We start from the raw sequence: 6,000 nt of genomic DNA, 5'->3' as shown, positions 1-6,000 counted from the left end.
TCCACCAAAGGAAGGCAATGGTGATACTTGATGCTGTAAACAATAACAGCACAAGATGCAAGTCTGAAAAATTCTCATTTTCCTTCAGCAGTCCTATAAAAAATTATTAATTATGTTGATAGTAATTTGGAGTTTTCTGGTGTGTGATGAGTAAAAATGACAGAACTGTAAGGTTTCATAAGTCAGATGCTGCTCCCTTCCAGTGGTATCCCACTGAACCTGTGAGTGTGAGCACTCCCAGTGATACAGGAGATCACAGGCATGGGATTTTTTGGAATAGGAGCTCCTTCTGAGCTGCTGAAGAGGTGCATGGACAGGGTGGGGAGGGAACCACTTGGTTCATATCACCTGGATGAGGTTCTTCTCAGAGTTTTGTTCCAGGGGAAAGCCTGAGTTGAATGCAACCCTTCAGGTGAGGAATACTGGAGGTGACTCTGTCTCTGAGGTGATGGCACAGTGATGCTCAAACACACACTCAAAATCAGCAACTTTGTGCAGGCTTTGGGGAAAGTGGGAATCTGTGGCCTTCCTCCTGCTTGTCAAATCACAGACTGGTTATTCATCTGTTTTTCACCGAATCTGGTGGGGTTTCATTGTTTCCATGAATATCAAGCATTGCCTGATGACACAGCCTGGGAGCTGCCTGCCTGCTGTGTTAGGGATCTCCTGCAGTTTATGCTCCTTGGTGACTCCGAGAACAAACCTAATTCTGCCTTTCCCTTTTTTTTTTTTTCCTAAATGCCCCTGCTTTAAACTGCTGTCCACTGCAAAGATACAGATCTATTAAACCTCTCAGTCTCCTCTCTTTGCTTTGTTCTTGCACAAATACAATAAGGGGGGGAAAAAAATCAAACCAGAACTGTTAATTGTTTTGCATAGGTCAATTTTGTTTTACAGTAGTTACATTATTAGTATAAGGTGTGTTACTTCACCTAAGGTGAAAGAGACACAGAACTGGGACTTTCCAATTGATTTAATATAGCCATTGCTGGCATGCTGCCATTAGTGCCTGCATAGCTCAGTGAGGAAACCACAGAGTGTCTCATAATTGGAGGTCAGACTACACCAAAGTTGGCCTCCCTTGGCCAGTGTAATTAAGTGAGCAGGAAGGGTTTGTACAGGGCCTCTGAAGTTGTGTTTTCCTCATTGCCATTCACATGACCAGCTCAGAAGAATCCCTTGGATCCACAATGCACGGGTGAGTAGATATAGTGTAATAAAGAGAAAGTTCAAATTCCTTGGTGTTGAAGCATGTCTGGCACGACTGAAAATGGGACTTCAAAAGAGCTGTTTAACCAGGAAGATGCTTGTGTCATTCTCACCGTTCCAGCACACAGGGAACACGTGCAGGGTGGTAGAGAATCAGCTTGGACTAATGTATATTCCATTCCTGTTCAGTGCTGCTTTTTCCTGTGGATTCCTTCTTCAAGCCACTTTCTCCTCTGTGACTCATCATTTTGTCTTTAGATTTTGTACTGGAGCCAGATCATAAGAAATCCAAAACGGTGAGCTGTGCCCGACCATTCATGTAGTTCCAGTTGCTGTTGCTTAAAAAAGTTACATAAATGTACCAAAGTCTGGCTTCTACTCTTAGTTATTTTTCTTCTGTAGTTGTGGCCTTCCTAGACAGGAGCATCTTTTGTTTCCCCTGTTGGTTTCAGTTGAGATCTGGTAGACATTTATGTCTTTTGCTGATCATAAATTTCTCCATAGCTTTGGCTTACTTTTCACTTTACTGCTCAGTTTCATCTTGTCCCATCTTCCCTACACATCCTTAAAAGATCCCAAATGTGGATTAAATCTGAAGGCATTTTTCACTCATCTATTTTCTGAACTGCTGACTTACTTTGTCACTATCTATCAAACTAGAAATATTGTTCTGTCCTTTGTTACTACTTCTGACACGAACCAAAATTACTAATAATGACTCTTTAAATCACTGGCCAGATTGCTGTCTCCTATTTGAGAAGCAACAATCCTCAGATCATACAGAAGAAACCTGAAACATGGTCTGCACACTGTATTAATTTGATTTCTTGTTGTTTATCACACTTTTTAATAAACCCACTTTTTATCCTTGGCATCGAGGCTGTAACTGTTTACTCAAGTACAGGAAAACATTTACTTATCAGTTAAGCCAGTGGGAATATTTCCCAAATAAGGAATTCAGATATCAGCCCTGAGCTAGGAAGGCAAAAGTCTCTCGAGACACTGTTTTCTCACCTCCTGTCCATTTAATTTGTTACTCCCATGCTTTCACATATTTGATGGCTGCTTGACAATTTTATTGTGTGTTGCACCGTCCCTCAGTGATCACACCTCCCTCTCCCTCATCCTCTCCCCATGGTCACACAGCTCACATTCAATCCTCATCTCCACCACCAAGGGTTCTATTGTCCCCTTGATATGTATGTGCAACTCCCACTGCTGTCAATAGGAATTACATGTGTGAATCAAGGAGGGAAAAATCCCTTGTGTACTCTGCACTCCTCATTATCCTGGCACAGTCAGCTCTGTAGATGTCTCATCTATGAGCCTTTTATCCTCTTGAGTGTTGTGCAGTACTGCAAGTTGGCTCTTAGGATCAGCAGTTTTGTTTTTGAGGTGTTTAGCAAGTTGATTTACTGTGCATGTTCACGCTCCTGAATGTCTTCATCCAGCCAAACCCACATCTTGTAGCATTTGTATGTTAGACAGGAGAGCTTCCTATTTCCTTTTCGTGCCAGAACACCAGTTCCTAACCAGTCTCCCAGCAGATTCCAAGAGAAGTGAGACTCTGAAAACCCTCCCAAATAACATATGTTCAGACCCAGCTCAGTCCCGTAATCTTAAATGCAATAGTTTGTGAAAAATTCGGTAGGTACAAAAATGTAAATGGCATATTTTAATTTTCCTTAAAGATCTGAAGGAGATATTTTATAAGCACTTCATGTTAAGTGCTTCTAAACAAGGAGGTAGTTGAAATAGTAGCTAATCAGTTAGAAAAACCATAATTCCTTCCAAACTTAATTGGAGTGGAAAGAGTTGAAGGAAAATGGTAGAGTGAAAGAACCCAGACAGGTAAACCCCTGATTTGCATTGTCTGAATGCTGGATCTGTGTTCTCCTCTGACCTTTCTGGAAACACCTCACTTAGGGAAGGTCCCCACTGTCTCACACAGCCCAGTGTTATTAGAAACACAACTGGGACACCTACTCACTCCATTTGCAGCCTCATTTCCTGAATACACAGTTTGTTACCACAGCTTAGAAAAGAGGGATAGCAAACTAGTTTGGGAAAAAAATCAATTTGCCATCAGATTAGAAATCAACTGTAAACATGTTGAAGAATTCTATTTTTTTTTTCCGCTACTGCTCTGCCTTTTCTTCACAATCTGTTGTGGTGTCAGACTTATTTTGACAATACTTGTAGAACTTGTCATATTAACAAAGTTATCAAACAGAATGAGCACTTGCATAACAACAGCTGCAGTCCAGCAAGAGTCAGAATAACCAGCCACAGGTATTCACAAAGAAACATCCACACTGGAGTTGCCCAAATCCAAAATATCCCCACAGCACTTGTAGTTTTACTTAAACAGGAAATGCCCTTCAACCCAGAATGATCTACTCCAAATTTGAAACTGAGGAAAAAGATAAAAGAAAAAAAAATAGATTATATATATACACACATAAGGATTTATTTTTGCCATGATAGTGTCACTCGATTATTTCTGCCTCTGTGAAAGTGCTTCATAAAAAAGGGCCTATGTTAAATTCAATACAATGATGGGATTTATTGCATGTTATATAACAAACTCAGAAATGCTTGTTTAAAAACAAAATAAACCCCATAATCCACTAAGACTGTAAATTGGTGGGGTTGGAACAATCTTTTCATTATTCGTGTCTACAGAGCTTAATACAATGAGGCCTCAGTTCTCCGCTAACGTCTCTAGGTGTTAACACAATGCTATTAAATCTACTCAATAGCCAAAGATGCAGGCAGTGGATTTATGGGTCTCATTCCTTTGGAAATGTCTGAATCTCACAGAATCGTTTAATGACCAGATTTTTCAGCTGCAGTGTCTGATTTTGCACGTACATCACAGAGTGTGCATCTCTTTATGCAAATCGTTGTCGGATTTATATGCACAAAATATACATGCCCAGGAACTCCTGTTTGTGGCATTGAGCTGCATTGGGAGAGGGAAAGGATGGGGTTTGGGTACCGGGGTCATGCTGTAGGAAAAGGGCAGGAGGAATTCTCCTGCTTGAAATTGCTGGTTTCTGCTCTCAGTTTTCTGTGAGACTGACTGAAGTTTCACTTTCTGCCTTTCTTTTTACACCAGAAACCCGCCAGTTTAGTGGAGTTAACTTTCTCTGCTACTGATGTGGAAGTGGATTAGGCCTGACAAGCCTATTTTCCTGTAAGAAAAGCAGAGCCAGGCTCAGGCCGGCTCATGGACACGTCTGAGGAGCTGTTTCTGGCACTGCCTATTTCTCTACATAATCCTGAGCCTGCTGCTCACCTAAATTATTGTCTCGAGAGGCACCTGCTGCATCGTCCCCAGAGTGAGTGCAGAGCCTGAACCAGGGAACTTATGGACTTGCATCTCCATCCCTGCCTGCCCAGAGCCCATCTTGACCCTCATCCCACCGTTCCTCAGAGCCTGAAACAAGGGGATCGTGGACCTGCACCTCCATCCCTGCCTGCCCAGAGCCCATCCTGACCCTCATCTCACTGCTCCTCAGAGCCTGAACCAGGGAACTCATGGACCTGCACCTCCATCCCTGCCTGCCCAGAGCCCATCCTGACCCTCATCTCACTGCTCCTCAGAGCCTGAACCAGGGAACTCATGGACCTGCACCTCCATCCCTGCCTGCCCAGAGCCCATCCTGACCCTCATCTCACTGCTCCTCAGAGCCTGAACCAGGGAACTCATGGACCTGCACCTCCATCCCTGCCTGCCCAGAGCCCATCCTGACCCTCATCTCACTGCTCCTCAGAGCCTGAACCAGGGAACTCATGGACCTGCACCTCCATCCCTGCCTGCCCAGAGCCCATCCTGACCCTCATCTCACTGCTCCTCAGAGCCTGAACCAGGGAACTCATGGACCTGCACCTCCATCCCTGCCTGCCCAGAGCCCATCCTGACCCTCATCCCACAGCTCCTAAGAGCCAGTCCTGGCTGCCATGGAGGCACCTTCTGCCTTCTCAACACGGTGATACCAGCAAAGCCCTTTGCAGGTGAAGCAGAGTCCCAGCCTTGGTGGGGCTCTGGTTTCCCCTGGTGTCATTCTTCTCTCTCTCCAAGTATCCTAGATTTTCATCTATGGATATATTACTTTTTTCCTCCCTGATATGTAATTTTTCCTGTGGACTTGCTATTCCCCCTCACTCCACCTTTCCTCACGGCCCGGGCTCTGCTCTCCTCACAGAATACACTCACCAGCCCCTGGATATTTGTCTTTCCTATGGACACATCTCATTTTTCCTCACAGGATACACTTGCTTTTCACCTGGACATGATAGGTTTTTCCCCGGTGGGCACACCTTTCCAGGCATATATTAGTTTTTCCCTGGATATGCTACTTTTGCCCTAAGTGGATGTGCTACTTGTTCCTTCATGGGCACAAACAGAGAGGACTAGAGCAAATGGCCTTAAGGTGTGCAATAACCTTAAGGTAATGCAATGGCCTTAAGGTGAGGAGGGATGCTTCAGATTAAGCATCAGAAAAAAATGTTTGCAGTGTTAGGGTGGTCAGGCACTGGAACGGGAGGTGATGGAGTCCCATCCCTGGAGGTGCTTTGGAGCCGCTGGGTGATGCGCTTTAGCTTTATGGCGCGCAGGGTCCACGGCTGGACTTGCTGCTCCCAAAGGTCTCTTCCCACCTTGGCCATCCTCACGATCTGTCCCCATCCTCTCTCTGGGTTTGCTTCTTTTCCCATGAACAAGTCAGGATTTTTTGACTGTGATCATTTAAGTTTGCGGAGCTCCGCAGGGAGGGCTGAGGGACG

This window comes from Pithys albifrons, chromosome 18 (assembly GCF_047495875.1).
Source record: "Pithys albifrons albifrons isolate INPA30051 chromosome 18, PitAlb_v1, whole genome shotgun sequence".
Lineage (NCBI taxonomy): Eukaryota > Metazoa > Chordata > Aves > Passeriformes > Thamnophilidae > Pithys > Pithys albifrons.
This window is presented reverse-complemented; position numbering follows the sequence as displayed.